Source organism: Acinonyx jubatus, chromosome A3 (genome assembly GCF_027475565.1).
Source record: "Acinonyx jubatus isolate Ajub_Pintada_27869175 chromosome A3, VMU_Ajub_asm_v1.0, whole genome shotgun sequence".
Taxonomy (NCBI): domain Eukaryota; kingdom Metazoa; phylum Chordata; class Mammalia; order Carnivora; family Felidae; genus Acinonyx; species Acinonyx jubatus.
Genome location: NC_069388.1, coordinates 76,794,720 through 76,811,779, shown reverse-complemented (window position 1 = coordinate 76,811,779; position 17,060 = coordinate 76,794,720). Strand labels below are relative to the sequence as shown.

The 17,060-nt window shown below is 43.8% G+C and overlaps 1 long non-coding RNA gene across 1 annotated transcript in view; it reads left to right on the top strand.

Annotated features, from left to right (window-relative positions):
• Nucleotides 1-398: 398 nt before the first annotated feature.
• The window catches only part of LOC113603241 (uncharacterized), a 474,222-nt gene continuing 457,560 nt past the window's right edge, over nucleotides 399-17,060 (top strand). The window contains exon 1 of the long non-coding RNA XR_003424804.2: nucleotides 399-484. This is a non-coding gene — a long non-coding RNA (uncharacterized LOC113603241). The remainder of the gene's footprint in view (nucleotides 485-17,060) is intronic.

Sequence of the window (17,060 nt, the reverse complement as noted above, 5' to 3'; positions counted from 1 at the left end):
CTTTATATGCTGATATGAGCAGAAACACAGTGCAGGCCAACAGCCTGATCACTTGCTTTTTGATTAAAAAAAAAAAAAAAGATGTGTGTCTATGTATGTTATGTTATTGAAACATAAGTACAAATCAGGAAAGAGCAATGCACCAAACTCCAAAGAGGGCTGTAGTTGGTGAGATTAGAGATGGCTTTTCTTTTATATGTTTTGTAGTGTTTTTCAGAGGTTAAACAATACGTGAACAAATGCATTTTGTGAGCTCATTCTGCCCCCAGTATTCACTATTTTGTGTTCCTGGTTAGGTGTCCAGATGAATATCCTTCCCCCCCTTACTATACTCATCGTATAGTACTATACTCATGCCCTCTTGACCTCGGTGTTTCATCCAGCCTCTCTATTTTGCAGATGAGTGTGCAAGGCTCCGAGGGACCATGTGTCTCCATTTCCTGAGGACAACCTTGGTTTATCTGTCATCTCAGCATCCTGTCTGGTTAGTTTTCCCCTTCAGTCTCAGATGTGTTCTGTTCTGGACTATAAATTACACAGCTCCGCTGCTTAAAAAGGCCAGATAACAGTTGAAGTTCACACAGTAGGTGAGAGGTGGAGGCAGGGATTAAACTCAGAGCTCCTAATTTCATTGGATTTGGTAAAAGGCAATTCTTGCCCTCAGTGAGCTTCTAGTAACTTTTGACGAGAAAAAGTATTTTCTCACAAAGGCAGATAGTTCTCTGGAAAATACTGGATTTAGAATCAGGCTGGATTTAATTTTTAGTGCTGCCTCTAGTTACTGGCTGTTCTCTCAGCTCAGCTCCTTTTCTGTAAAATGGGGTTAATAGTGCAGGTCTCAGGGGATTGATGTATTAAATACAGTGCTGAACATAATGCTTAGTACATGAGCTTCATTTATGAAAAGAGCAGTCCAGAGTAATTCTAAATAATGTAAAGCTCTAAGTGTGTGGAATTCTCTGTCATATAAAATGAAACTTTCAATGTGTCCAGGCACCCAAGGACACCAGGCACCTTGAACAAACCCGTTCTCATTTCATAGATGCTCTTTCCAAATATCTGAGGGAAAATGTGTTTTAAGGATGCTGGAACATGGAGAAACTTTGAGTTGCTTGTCAGAAGTCAAAGTTGATGGCTAAGAGCTTTGGTTCTCTCAGGTGTGTGGTGTGGAGTCAGAGCCTCTTGCAGTCAGAAGGGAACTTGGACATGATGTGGGGACACTAGGGGCAGACATGGCTCCAGCAGCCTTCCGTAGCCAGAACCTATACTGTCCTGCACTGATCCTGTTGGGAAACAACCACAAGAGGTCTTCTGGTCCTCTCTCTGGTCTCTAGCTTTCCTCCTGTAGGAGTCCTAGCTGTGAAGAGCCTCTGAAAGGCCACATCTCTCTTAGAGCACCTGCCACCCAGCTGGTTAGAAGCCTGGGTCACAGGTGCTTCATGGCAAGTTCACACCCTCTGTGTCCCTGGCAATGGCCGAGTCTGTAGGTAACTACCTCTTGTGTTTCCTGCTCAATACAGTAGAGGGTTTTTGGGTGTTCACTTCTGAACTAGCAACAGGAAGGGACAAAGGACCTGGATGAAAACAACAACAACAAAAACACTTTTTTACACTTCAGAGGGACACTTGGTCTTTGCACATTTGAACCTAAAAATCTCCCTCATTCTTAGCTCAGCAGTGAACAAAATTTAGAAGGGTTCGTGGGTAGTTTTAGTTTCCATTTCCCATGTTTTCTTTCCTTTTAGTTTGTAGCATTTTCTTCTGCATCTTTCAAAGAAGGTAGAATATTCCAGCACAACAAAGGCATATTTTAAAGGGCTACATGCTGAACATGAACTAATATTATTGGACAAAAAGTTTTAGACTATTCTGCTCTTATGTTTATCACAACAATAATTTCTAATATTTTGTGAACATTCGCTATGTGCCAGACACTGCCAAGTGCTTTACAAGCATGATCTCATTTAATTCTATTAAGAACCTCTGAGTTTGATGCTGTTATTATCTCTGTTATTCAAATGCTGAGACCAAGGCTTAAAGAAATTAACTTGCCCAAAGTTCCCAGCTAGAAAATTCCAGAGTCGGAAGGCAGATCTCTCTGATGTCAACAACCATGTCTTAATTGTATATTGTATTGCCTTCCATCGTGCCTGTTAACCTACAGTATGCCAGGCAGTGTCCTAAAGAAGAGTTCTGTTGTTGGCAGGTTTTGACGATGAATTTCAATGGCACACTTGAAATATTTTTGCCCGGTTCTGATTGACACCTCCCTCTTCCTCCACCTCCTTCATTTTTTTTTTCTTTCCTTTCCTTTCCTTTCCTTTCCTTTCCTTTCCTTTCCTTTCCTCCTTTCCTCCTTTCCTCCTTTCTTCCTTTCTTCCTTTCTTTTTTTTTTTTTTAGAAGAAAGTCCCAAATAGCTGCTGGTTGCCATATCTTCCAGCTTATGTGGTCAACATTTAATTACATTAGCATTTGTTTTCACTAAAAAGTAATCACATTACTGCCTTTCATGTCACATTAGTGAAAATGGATACCAATATGATACATATTAATAGAATATGATGGGAAATTGCTAATACAATTAGACTTTCACATTTTATTAGTTCTGGAGTGACACCATACGCTGAAGAACAGCTCACTTTAGTGGTGATGAAGAACAAGGTGGAAAGTGGTAGATGCCTTTCTATCCTGCATAGACAGAGCAGGCTCCCAGGGGGCCCTGGTACATTCATGGGGCCCCACTCTCAGTTTCTGAGCCCCACTTCCTGTTTCTTCCTGTAACATGAGCACCTTTGGATTTGGGCTGGGAGAGGAGTGCCTCCTTCACAGCCAGGCTGTGTTGCCTGACTTGTGGTCATTAAAGTATCATATGACATGATACTGCCTGGGTGGCCCCAGATCAGATAGAATTAATATTTTATTATCCCTTCTGTGGCGGGTGCTGGTGAAGAGGGGGGGACACAGGCAGGGAAAATGTCCCCAGGGCCCTTCCCAACTCTCATCCACAGATTTCACATAGGGCTCTGTCTTTGTCTTGGGGCCTCAGGAGTACCATTTGTTGTTTTGGCTTCTCAGAGGTCCCCCTGTTTTCCATTCTTTTCTTCCTGCCCATCCCCCCTTTTCTGCATTCACCCAAGTGATCTCTTGGAGGAAATCTCTTGACCATGTCACTGGTGGACATCTATAGGCTCATTGTTTGAAGGACAGCTACAATTTATACTCAGTCCTGGTTAATTGTCTCCTGCCACATTAGATCCTACTCCTGTGACTTTGTCTCCTTATGTCCCCCACTTGAAACACTGTCCAAACCCAATTTGTCTTTTAAGGACCATTTCAAATCGTACTTTTTCTACAAAGCCATCCCTGTGTACCGTAGGCTGATGTTACCCCTGAATCGAACATACATTTGTATACTTGCTTGTATGTTCTCATATGACTTCACTAACAAGTTACAGTGGCTACTTCCTGGCCTTGTTCAAAAGAAAAAATGTGAATCCAAACTGAGAGTGAAGCAGACAGAACCTTGTAACGTTAATGTTAGACTTGAAAGGACACGAGGGCCACTGTGGACTCCCTAGGGTATGGGGTGTGGTGCAGTCTGATTAAGTAGCAACAGGGACTCGGAGAGGGGCAGCACCCTTGCTTCCAGCTTATTTCTTGGCATTTTTATTTTATCTGTCTTACCCTGGAACAAGATCCAGAACTTGGGACCTTGGACGGAAAGGCTGTGTTGTGACAATTGGGAAGACAAACTGTGGCAATTAAGGAAGATGCCTACTGCCTCGGCAAAGGATTCATTTTGAGGGGAGGGGAGGTAGAGAAAAAGAGATAAAGGTGGAAATGGCTTTTAAGTAATAGGTAATTTGCTGTGGAGAAAGCTACACACTGTGGAAAAAATAAAAAGAGACCTTCTAGCCTCAGAATAGTTAGGCATCCTAAACCAGTATGGCAGCAGGGATTTCACTGGCCAGCCTTTTCTTGCTCCTCTGCAGGGAGGGCGCCATGGGAAGCTCTGAGAGAACAACGGAAGGCAGCTGACTGGGAACTTGCCCTCCAGAAGCCCATGGCGCTCCATGGCCTAGGAGCAAGCTCTCTGGTCTGCAGAGTGGGAAGGCCGTGTGTACACTTTGGATTTCTGTCTTGAAGAACTGAAGGATGCTACATTAGGTGATGTGTAAGGTCACTTCCTCCTCTATAGTTCTGTAACTCTCTTGAAGAGTGCATATACCTGGTGTCAAATGAGAGATCCTGAGCATCAGACTAGGTGTTGTAGTTTGCAGAGGTGGGTAAGGATATTGGGGTGGGGGGACCCCATAGGATCTGGATTGCTGGAGCAGGAGGGCTGGAGGATGCTCTCAAGAGCAGGAGAAGGTGCTAGCAAAGGTGGGTGGCAGGAATTTCCTGCCAGATATGGAGGGTTGTGAATAAGAGGATTTCTGTAGGGAGGCTGGATTGCAAGGCTGGAGCCAGATGGTTGGCAGCATGGGATGGCAGTCTAGAAAGTGGGGACTTGACCTTGTAGGTATAAGGAAGCCAGTGAAGGCAAATTCTGTCTTTTGCTGGAGCTTGGCTCTCTGATGGCTCACAAAGGGCTCCTAGGAAGGCAGCCAGTTCTGTCCAGTCAATTGTGCAGGCCCTGGAGTGCTGGCAGATGATCTTGTTGTCAAAGCTGGGGGTCCTGTGGGAGGTGGGTGTGAAGGAAGCCAACCGGGGGTGGGGTTGGATGTTGGATGAGTAGGTTTGCTTATCAGTTTTCAAAGTGAAGGGTAGGCTGAGGGTGTAATCGGGGGCCTCTTTTAAAATTCATTTTCAGTCTGCCTCTTAGAGGGTGAGAAGCTTTCAAAGTAAAGTGAATTAAGTCCCCGGATAAAGTCCCCAGTCGGCATGGCATCGTCAGTTCTACGTCTCCCATCCAGGTGTCTGGGCTTTCTCACTCTTGCCTTTTAAGAACACACAGAGACACAGTTTGAAGGTGACTGTGGGAGCGTGCCTGGCTTAGGCCGAGTCCCACAAGATCCCACACAAGGTGAGAGTAAAATTGAGGCAAGGGCCAATGACTTTGTGAACCCCAAGAGTCCTGACCCAGTGTTCCAGGCCTGGGGGTTCTGGCCACGAAATGTCCCCTGAGGAGGAGAACCATTTCATTAGCGTTGCATCACCACTGCTGCCGTCACTGGGAGGATAACCCAGCATCAAAACATGCCATTGACTGGTGTGGTCCTTTTTATTTGTTCTCCTTCCTCCCAGTGTATTTCCTAAAGGCGCATGTAAAACGGGTATTTGTAAGTTCCGTGGATTACATATTGAAATCGTTATCACCATTCAGGCCACTATAACAAACAATACTGATTATAGAGCAGGGATATATTTTGTAATTATAATGTTCTTCAAACTTCTCTGATTGACACTCAGCGTATTTAAACAGGGATGATCAAAAATTATGTTCACAGCGCGGGCCTTGTCTTCCCTTTGGCAGCACAAAAGCTCGCCTCAGTAGGTAACAGCCACCAGGCTGCCTTTGAGCAGCTGTGTCGAGATGGGATTCAGTTTCTTTGGGGGTGGGGGTGGGGGAAGACACCCCGGCTTTCAAATCAAAGACAATTCAGTTTAGAGAAAGATGTACCTTGTGGAAATAAATAAAAGGAGGCGCAGTGTACCGTCAGCTGGCCGTCTTAAATCAATAATGCAGGCAGTCCATCTTGCATGCCCATTCAGCTCCTCACTCATTCTGAGCGACGGGGAGGGGCCCCCGCCTTCCAGCCTGGGCCCACAATAAAAGCCGTTGTCGAGAGATGTCCGGGGATGCAAGTGAATCTTGCTCTGCTCTTCAAGGCCTCTCTGGAGCTGGCCTGGCAGTGTGCCTGCCAGAGGTCTCAGGATGTTAATGTCCTTTACCTCCAGAGCACATCAATCTGCATCCATTATTTTGCCAAGCAGGGACACCTGGACGGGAGGCTCTATTTTCTTTCAGTGGCCCCTGGCTTATAAAACAAAACCAGCAAAGAGCACGTAATCCCTTTGAGTATTCTTGTGGTGTGCCTAATGGGGGCTTTTGAGAGTGCCAGGTACTGTGAGAAGACTCTGGGAAAGAAAAAAAAAAAAAAAGGAAGGCAGAGTTTTTTAATCATCTTTGTTTACAAAGTGGTAACATTGAGTCTTGAGTCAAAGGGAATAGTTTCCAGGTAGAAAAGTCTCGGGTTTGTTTTTTGTCAGCTGCCAGCTACCAGCATGTCTCTCCTCCAAACTTTGCACAAAATCAACTTACCTTGATTTAAGTAACAAAGAAAAGGACTTGGGGGTTAAAAGGGTGGGAAAGGGGGAAGCTTTTAAAAGATTATCCTTTTGCAGTTTTGATAGATTAAGAGGGTGATCAGACTAGGCAGCATCTTAATAATAGGGCCATGTGAATTTTGGCTAGACTAATGGAAGCTCTTTTGTCAATTTCCTGTACCCTGTACTTGACAGGACTCAGGAAATGGCAGGACTGGCTCACCTTTGATACCTAGAAGGGGCTTAATGAGATTTAAAGATGTGCTACCATGACTGGAGTTTCCCACATTAAGTTTAAGTTACACACAAACTCCTCCTTTGCACCAGTCCCTAGCTGGCTTTGTTGCCTGTCTGCCAGAATCCAAAACGTGTTTTCTCTATAGAAGTAACAGCTGAAAGTGGGCAGCTGAGTTTCTGAACAGAAATTGTTTTTCTAAGAAGGTTTTTTTTTTTTTTTTTTTTTTTTTTTTTTTGGTTCCATTCAGGACTGTGTCTCTGAAATATTATCTATCATAAAAAACATGACATGAATTTACTATGGCAGTCAGCTGCAATTTTTAAATACACTTGTTAGGTTAGTGAGTAACATCTTCCCTTCCCAAAGAGACAGAGAAGAGAGGGAACATCAGACTGTTATTTCTTGGGGGTGGATGGGGAGGGGTGTGGGCCAGGCCATGACAGAACGTGTGAGCTCAGATGGGGCCCAAATGTTTCTGATGGAATATTTGAGCTGGAGATATTCAACGGGAAAGATCCCGCCTCAGGGAGCACCCTGTCAGCTGGAAAGGGGCCGGGAGTCATGATGAGTCCGTGTGTGACTGTTATGTGGGCTTGAGGGTGGAGCTTCGTGGGCAGGGCGTGGGGGTTGCAAAGTCATTCTTGCTAAACCTTTATGAGTGTGGATTTTTAGGCGACCCCCGAGGAAGCAAAAAGGTTTGTCTCTGGCAGTGATTCTGGTGAGGCTGTGGTAGAATAGAACAGACCCTAGTTAAAGTGGGTGAGAAATGCTTTCAGAATCCTGTTCATTCTGGTAACTGCTTCCTGAGGACATTAGGCCTGGTTGCTGGAGGTGAAAGCTCCTGTGTTGGCCCTAAGGCTAGAGATCCTGTACTATACCACCTGCTGAGAGTAGACCTCCCTCTCTGGGAGGCTGCCAGCCAGGACTTGCTTGCCATCCACAGCTTCTTTTGATTTCTAGTCCTGAGGGGTTGTAGATAAACTTGGCTGTAGCATGTTCTCTGTCCATTTCAAGTAAAAGCTCAAGTTGTTGGTCTTTAGCATTTTGGTTATCTGCACACACCTGTAGAAGTAGCCCCTGGGCTCCTGCATTGGGGTGGCCATGGCCCCCTGCCTGTCTGTTGTCATAGGCAGAATCAGGCCTGGAATACTGCTTCCAGATTTTGAATCAGACAACAGGATGTTCATATTTCCCAAAGAACCAGGGCCTGAGTTTCCTGGGAGCCAAGCCGATAACCAAGCCGAAAGATTGATATTTAAAGGGGCAAAAAGCTCCCAGGAATATTTCAAGCTGATTTTCAAGGTATGCAGTATCCATATTTTAATTTTGGATTGTCCCCAGATATACTTAAAGAATCGATGAGAAGAAGTGGGATAGATAGGTCTTTTTAGATCTAGTTCAAGTTTTTCTGTTTTACCTCATCTAGCCTTATTAGAATGAATTCTCTTTCTTCTTTTTTTCCCCATCTGATGCTCAGGATTTATAAATATCAGATCCCCCTTTGCCATCATTGGCCTGGCATCAGCTAACCTTTCTCTCTCAGTTTTCCTTCTATGGTATTTGAGCCACCACTTGGGAGAAATCAAATATAAACTGACCTATTTTACAGATAGGCTGAGAAATTTGTATGATTTTTTTTTAATGCACATCTGTTTAAGATATCCACAAATAGAAGCCATTGGAATACTCACATGTGGCTCCTAAAATTGTGAGAAGGGCCAGGTGAGGTTGGAGGGTACATGTTCAGGAGCCCCAGGAGGAGCCTGGCTGATGTGGCTGTGGGCCAGGGGCTGTCGGATGTACCACCTATGATGAAGACCAATGTGCATGAGAGCTGGGAGGCACCCTGACTTCAGTCCAATGCCAGTGCCACCACTTGGTAGCTGTGTGACTTTGAAAAATCACTTAGAGTTTCTGAATGGTGCCCTTAGCTATGGAATGGGGATAATACCCACCTCATGAGATTCCTGTACACTTTCTGTTTTTTGTTTGTTTGTTTGTTTGTTTTTTAGCACAAGCCACAGTAAGAAATGCAGTACGTATCACAACCCAACCCACAGAAATACATACTCACACTTACGAAACTGAACCAAACCTTTCGTGAAACAATTTTTACTTATATGCTAAAAGTAGCTCCTGATATTTTCTATTCTATTCTATTTTTCTTTGAACATGGTGATTATAATCCACCAAATTGATTTCAGGACCAAATAATAGGTTGCAATGCAGAATTTGACAAACACTATAGGCAATTAATACATCTCCATTCCCTTAATACTTTGAAGGACCAGAATCTTTGTTAATTAGGGTACAATAAGCCATGCTACAGAAACAGCCTGACAGAGCTGGAGCATAATGCTGTGGAAGTTTATTTCTTGCTTTTATAAAGTTTGGTGCGGGGGTTGGGCAGGCTTTCAAGGCAGGTCTCCTCTGTCTGGATCCAAGTGGGTTCCATCTTATCACTTTGTCATCTTCATATCTGGCCTCCCCACTTGCCACCAAAACGAAGAAGAGAGACGGCATGTCTTCTGGATGCCTTTAAGGACTGGATCTGAAAGTTGTATTATTACTACTACCACCATTCTAATGGACAGAGCTCACTCAGGTACATGGTCCCAACCCAGTCGCCGGGGAGGCTGGAACACGCAGTCTTCCTGTGTGTGAAGGGGAAGGAGACAGTAAGGAGATTCAGTGAATGATATATACCGTGTAAGGTAGTGTTTAGACAGGACCCAGGGTGGTTCTTTGATATACTGAGGGTCAGCAATCGAGTAAGATGTAGGATTAGTCCAATTTGGGGTAATGTTGGCTAGCTGCAAAGAAACAGCCTGAATTAATGACTTCAGGGGGCTTCTTTGTGTTTTTTTTTAATGTCACCCTCATGATTCTAAAGTTTCACAGAACTCACTTGTGGGTGTAGATAGTTTTCTGCAACTAATGTGAATTTACCTGTTGCTTGCTCTTAGGGGCTCAGTGGTGGCATTCTCATGGACAGTGGAGTAGGAATCAAAGCTCTGTTTCTGGTTGGTGAGACCAGATGGTGCCTATTGCTCACTGGTAATTATAGCGAGCATTTATATTGAGTGCTTACTGTGTACTTTCAGGCATTGAGCTAAGCATTTCACAAGCTTCTTCTCAATTCATCATCATCACAGACTTATTAGGCAGAATCTTAGACATTTTAGTTCCCTTTTAAGATCATTTGTTCTGATAAGTTTACTTCACCAGTGAAGAAAAGCTCAAGTTCAGAGCTGTTATTTGCCCAGGGTTGCACAGCAACCTAGTTACACGTTAGTGGTTATACTAGGATCAAAAGCCCAGATTTCTTGATCCCTACAACAAGGACATGAGGGCAGTGTGAGGCACATTTTAGTGGTCATAGCAAAGTGTTAATTGAACCTTCAGTTTAGGATCTTCAGTTTTTCCCTGGGATATACACCAGGAATTCTAATTAGTGCTGGAATAGAATGCCCCAAACTGCAGATACTATTAAACTTCTAGTTTTCATTTGAACTGGTCATTTTAGGCAGAAGTAACCAAAGTTTTCTCAAAAGCCAACTCGGGTATGGGCCTGATAATTTAAACTGTTATCAACTTCAGGTAAAAATATACATCTAGATTGTAGTTAAAGATCTTTATCTGTGGTTTTTATTTGTTTTCACATAAATCTGCATGCTGTCCCCTATTACTCAGCAGTCCTTAGTTGCTACCAGTAGTGAAGAGAAAAATTGGAATTTGCCAAAAGAATGCAAATGTGCTTCTGATAATGACAGGCTAGAGGGAGGGAGTTGGTTTAAGCCACAGCCTGAAGGATGTAAGTTGTTCTTAAGGAAAGACTTGCTAACGATGAAGCGATGAAGCAGTTAAACTCTCCTAGAGGTGACTGAGGAGGGTTCTACTTCATCTCTCGTTTGGAGGTCTTTAAAGGTGCTTCTCCAGCTTGGCTCTAGCCAGAGGTGCCGACCTGTGACTTCCTGGGTTTTCTCCCCTAGGCAGAGGGATTCTATGATTTCTTGAAGTTACCTTCTGCTACTCAGTGTCCTTAAGTAGTTACAGAAAGTAACAACCTGTGTTGTACTGTGTGTGTACCTGCACATATGTGGTTTGCACATGTGTGGCCCATGTCCAAGTATTCTCTAGAATGCCTCCTGAGGAGGGCCAGAGGGCATGGATATTTGTTTATTTATACGAGGGAAAGAGAGAGAGAGGAAGGGAGAGAGGGAGGGGAGAATCCCAAGCAGGCTCTGCACTGTCAGAGTGCAGAGCCTGATGAGCGACTCGAACTCATGAACTGCGAGACCGTGACCTGATCCACAACCAAGAGTCAGTTGCTCAGTTGACTGAGCCACCCAGGCGCCCCCATAGGGCATGGATGTTTAGAAAGAGGTGTTCCTAGCCTGGCCTGGTTGGAATTTGTACTCTTACTGTCTTGGCATGGATTAGCAAAATGTAACAGGTGACATTCTTTTTCTGTTTGACACCTCCCCCCCTTCCCTTTTATATTTCAGGATCAGGAAAAGGGCAAAAATTTGACACTAGTCAGGTAGGTGCTTCCAGCATCTTCCTCCACCTCTGCCTCTGCAGATATGTAGGCCCCATCCAGCTCGCAATTTACCATGTGTCCTGAAAGGGGTGCAGGGAAGAGGTGCTGTATCTCATGGCTTTGCTATTAGCCAGTGTGTGAAGGGATGCACTGCTTGGGGGGCACTGAGGCTCCTGGGGCCTGCTCCAAGGTGTGCACTCAGCTGGGGAGAGCATATCTGTGCTCTGCATTTACTGATAATTTTATACTGGAAACCAAACTTTTCTGCCTCAACACCACCGACTCCTGATATTCTTGCATAATGTGTTTGACATTTCTGAGACAGTGCAGTCTGGGAGAATGAGCACTGAATAGGGAATCAGCAGTGCCAGTTTTTTGTCCTGATTTGGCTGTTGACCTGCTCCTTCTCCCTAGGCAGGTCACCTAACCTCTCTGTGCCTCATTACCCTCCTTTCCCCACCTGGAAAATAAAGACCATTTCCTCTACCTGCTCTAACTCAGAGACCTCAGGGGCATCCAGGCAATTTACTTGGGGAAGGTGTCCTCTCCACTCATGATGGGTGTTTTTGTCTTTGTTGTGATTATAGTTATTCATTTTTTATTGGCTCAGTAGAAACCACTGTGAACCTAGTATCGGAGGACAAACCATATCTTACGGTGATCTACTATTGAGATGTGATCTTTCAGAGCTATGATATAATTTCCAAGTGCTGCCTTCTGAATGCAAGCCAGCATTTTGTCCTAACTCTCGAGACCTAGTTATATGGGTCCCCATTCTGAGATTTGTCACCATCCTTCTTTCACTTTTTTGTTGGACAAGGTAGGTTCCTTTTTGTTTTTGTTTTTGTTTTTTTACATTCTAAAGATTTATGAGCTCCCTTCCTCTGTCCCAATCCTACTCTTTAAAAAATTCTTTTTGTATGTCCTGGGTGGAAGAAAGTCTCCTGAGGCTTATCACCTGCAGATGGTGCTTCTGAAAAGGAATCTGTTTCAGAAAGTTCCAAGCACTGAAAATGGGTGTGTAATGAACCCTGTTTTGCATCTTTAATTATAGCATTTGCCACCGTGCATGCTGTAATCATGTGCTTTCTCTAGAGCCAAAGCAATGTGCAACTCCAGGTCCATTCATTAGCAAACCGGCAAATCAATCACAGGTCTTGTCAAAAACATCACTGCAGTGTGGGGGTCCCTTTGCATAGACCATGGGATCACATCTACAATGGACCTCTTCTCCCCAAGGAGTTCAGAGGGCTTCTTAACAAATGACTTGCTCAAATGGGCAGGTTTTCTGATGTCTGTTTGTCTGTCTCTGTTGCTTCCTCTCTCCCTCCCTACTTCCATGTCATATAGTGACTGCTGGTTCCTTGGAAAACATGACTTGCCTCTGGCATTTGACAAGTGAGGGATGCAAGAGGCAGATGTAGGGGACAGAGATGGAGATTTATATGATCCCAGGAGAGTGCCCAGAAGGCCTCTTGGCTTACAAATTCAGGTTTCACAAAGTATAAAATTCCTCCACCAGGGGTAGACTCTTGGGTTAAGCACTGCTCTTCGGGGAGAGGGGGCTTCACATTTAAATAGCAGATACTTGCAAGAGGTAAACCAGAGCCCCTACAGCTGTAAACTGTGTTGGTAGTGATGCGCTTTCCCTGGTCTGAGGGTCCTAGAGCAGAAGAGTGAGGACCTGCCAGGTGTCAGTGTGGAGACTGCAGCTTTGCTGTGGGAGAAAGGCTGGAAGGGGCTGGACGGTGTTGAGGATCACCCTGGTTTCCTTCTTGGTCCTGTTGGAGCCTAGCCTTGGTAAGCAGAGATTGGGGCTAAGCTGATGAGAAGGATTAAGGAGGTGATAAAATCAGACCAACAGTGTTTAGAGTTCAGATGTCACAACTTCTGAATGATTTGCCAACGTCACATGAAGGTCTGGGCTTCTCTTAGGAAAGATCTTGAGTTTCTCTGTGAAGCACCTAAAGTTTTTCCAACATATCTATTATTAGTGGTAATGATAGTTATTATTAACATATTAGTGCCATATATTTGGTGCATATATATATATATATATATGTATAATATATAAAACATAATATCATACAGTGTTTACTGTTTGTTGTCTCCTTCCCCTCCAGAGAATGTCAGTCCCTGAGGACAGCTTCTTTGTGTTCATGGTTGTATTCAGGTACTGAGAACACTGCCTGGCACACAGCGTAGTTGGTGCTCAATAAGTATTTGTTGGATAAGTTAGCATGTTTATTCTTCTCCTTGGTGTACGAGAATGCACTCTGTACCATTCTGGCGTCTACATACTACTCACTGCTGCCCCAGGAATCCTTTGACTTGGGAGCTTGGTGCCATCTTTCTTCTCTAGGGCCCTCTCAGCACTGGGACAATTGCAAACATTCGATTTCCACCCCTTTTCTTCAAGTGAGAAAGCTGTAAACAGTGATATGGCAGTCTCCACGATGCTTTTCTGCACGATGCCAGTGACGGTTTATTGCAAAGGGCAAGGCCTGGGATTGAATGTAAACAAACACAGCCCACGAGTTTAAAATAGACCATTGAGCAGCTCACAAAATAGGCCCCTTGTTTTTAAAAGAGCAGTGGACGCTCTCAAGAAATAATAAGAAATAATAAGTTTGGAAGCTGGATGGAAAGCTCTGATGCTTTCTGGCTGCGTTTGTCCTCCGAACTTTCTTTGCGCTTGGCACGCCTGTGATACAGCCTCTGCCAGCCACGGCCCAGGAGCTGCAGGCGATGGAAAGTTTATCTTGCTGCTAAAGGGAAATGGAAATGTCTTTGAAAAAGCTGCACCATTGCTTGTTGTGCTAAGATCCGAGACACACAGACGTCCTTTGCAGAGGGAGTCCAGTGTTCATCCCAAGAGGAGTGTGAGACTTGAGGGTTGACAAAATCAGGTTCTGGAACATGTTTGACCTCAAGACATTTTCTCAACGTCACCAAACCCATGCTTCTGCAACTGCAGAAGTGGACCGTTACTACCTACTTTATAGATTTGTTTGAAATGAGGTGATGTGAACGTCAATTCCGTGGGTTTGGGGCTGCCTTTGTTGTATTCGTTTCTGTACGCCCAGCACCTCACACCGCGCCTGGCATCTGATAGGTGACAGCAGCACTCACCCCTTCTACAAAGGAGCAGTAGAGGACAGCAGAGATCCTTTGTCAGCAGTTTGGAGGCATAAATAGCATTCTTTTCCCTTCCTTCCCTCCAGAATCTTTGTTCTTTTAGAAACAAATGTAAACATACACCCACAAATAATATATTAGTACATTCTCATTGTAAAACATTTTAACAAGTAAGAAATATATCCCACTTCTTCCCAAAATAAGTACCGTGGAAGTGTTTCTTTCCAGAGATTATGTATCCTTATCCCCTCTCTTTCTCTGTCTGTCTGTATCTCTATCATGTTTTTCTGTAGCTAAAGGCCTATCTTCCTCTTTGCCTATTTGTGGCGATTAATTTTATGTGTCAACTGGGGCGAAAATGCATAGATCTTTAGTGAAACATTATTCTGGATGTTCTGTGAAGGTGGTTTTAGATGAGATTAACATTTAAATTGGTGGGCATCCATGATATGGGTAGGTCTCATCCAGTCAGGTTGATGGCCTTGAACAAAGACTGCCTTTGGATTCCAACTGCAACTCTTCTCTGGGTCTCTAGCCTGGCAACCTACCTGGCAGATTTTGGACTTACCAGGCCTTCACAATCATGTGAGCCAATTCAGTAGTAGAACTAATAAATCGCTCTGTCTATATGTACATCCTGTTGGTTCTGTTGCTCTAGGGGACCCTAAAACCCGATCTCTCTCTATCTTACCCTATCCTGTCCTAGCCTGCCCTTTTTTCCTTCCATCTGTCCATCCATCCATAGCAGGATAATTTATTGAGATTATTTTGTATTCCATTCTTAGTCTATTTTCTTCTCCCATTCTAAGAAGGCAGCCAGCTTGGTATTATAAAGTCAAAACAGAAATTGTCTGCCCCCAGCTTCCCTTTCTGACAGCTTTAGCAACTTGGGTGTAGGGGCATGGTAGGACTGGAAAAGAAGCAGAAACTCTGAGATGGGGAGATAGGGAGATGCCCCAAGACCAGGGGCAAGTTCTATGGGATGGGGCCTTGTGCATGTTTACCTTTTCCATAGGCAAGGACAGGGCCTATGGGAGGGCATAAGTTGTCTCTTGTGCCCAAGGAGGCACTTCAGTCACCAGACTCTTCTACAAAGATTCCCATGCCCCAAAGTGATAGAATGACTTCTTTCTTTTAGATAATGTAATAACCAGGGTAAACCAAAGGCTGGAAGGGCCACATGGACATTTTTCTTTTGTGTGACCCTGGAACCTTGGTATAACATGAGGGTAGGGAGTGGGGGGGATACAGGTCAGAATAATGACTGGTACTATCTATAGTTCTTCAACTATAATAATGTTTATGTAAACATGTATATGTACTGAATGATTTTTAAAAACTTTTTTTTAATGTTTATTTTTGAGAGAGAGAGAGTGAGTGAGCAAGCGTGAGCAGGGAAGGGGCAGAGATAGGGAGAGACGGAGACAGAGAATCTGAAGCAAGCTCCAGGCTCTGAGCTGTCAGCACAGAGCCCGATGCGGGGCTCAAACTCAAGAACTGTGAGATCATGACCTAAGCTGAAGTGAGATGGTTAACTGACTGAGCCACCCAGGTGCCCTTGTACTGAATGATTTTAAGTGTTCCAAGTGTTTCTTTTTTCCTTCCTTTCTTCCTTTTTCCTTTCCTTTCCTTTCCTTTCCTTTCCTTTCCTTTCCTTTCCTTTCCTTTCCTTTCCTTTCCTTTCCTTTCCTTCCTTCTTTCCTTTCCCTCCCTCTTTTCTTTCTTTTCTTTTCTTTCTTTCTTTCTTTCTTTCTTTCTTTCTTTCTTTCTTTCTTTCTTTCTTTCTGAGTGTTCAAAGTGGGACTTGTATTTTTCATTCACTACATCTTGGATAACTTTCCATAACTCTCTCATTCTTTTAAATATTCTGTAAAATATTCCATATTACTGATGTACCTTAATTCATATAAACTATTTCCTATTGATAAATATTCAGATTGTTTCCATTTTAATTGTAAACAACACTCTAGTGAACATCCTTTAACGCTGGGTAATTATTACCAATTGCTTGGAAAAGCTAACATCCACTCTTTCCAGAATTCTGTTCTACCTTCACATGTTTACGAACCCAGTTCTATGATGGGCTAGTGGGAATCCAGAGCAGACAGAAGAAACTGTTCTCCCCACTGGAGCCTGTGATCTTATGAAAAAAAGTGAGACCTGAAAAACAAGTGACTTTTTTCTGTGGCCACACAACACCATGGGCTAAAAAGTCAGAACTGGCAAGTCCAGGACTGGGGTGTCATAGGAGATTGAGACTGTTTCCAAGTGGGACAGAACCTTCCCTGATGAATTCTCCACCTTCTGTGACACTTCCTGTGAGCACTTGAGTGTGGGGCAAATCAGGCTTCTCTCTATAGTTATTAAAGCTGTTTATCTTACTTTATTTCCCTTTGGAGTTGTTACCTTGTTTTAAAGAATAAACTTGACAGAGCTAAAGTCCTATGCTTTCTTCCCCTGACAAGTTTGTGTGTATCACTGCTGTGCATACTTCTGTACTTTTAACATATATACATATTTCCATAAATAATATAAACTATTGTTTAAATGTTTTAAAATTCTACAGATCTTTTCAGCAAGATGTAAACACACCTGGCCAGAGACTTAGTCTTTCTTTGTGAACCTGCCAGCCTTACATGGGTAGTTAGTGTGATATTCCCGCTTGACCAGATTCGAGAAAGTGGAGCCTAGGAGGCCTCTTCACCTTCCTTCTTCACACTCATTCCACCCCTCCCTCCTGGTGTCCCTCTCCTCAGATCCCTCCGCCAGGGGCCTGACATTTATTTCTGAAGGCTTTTGAAAGACTTTGGGCCAAGACCTTAGCTCATAAAAACTTAAAGATCTGTTCTCCAAGGAGCCTTTTTATGGGG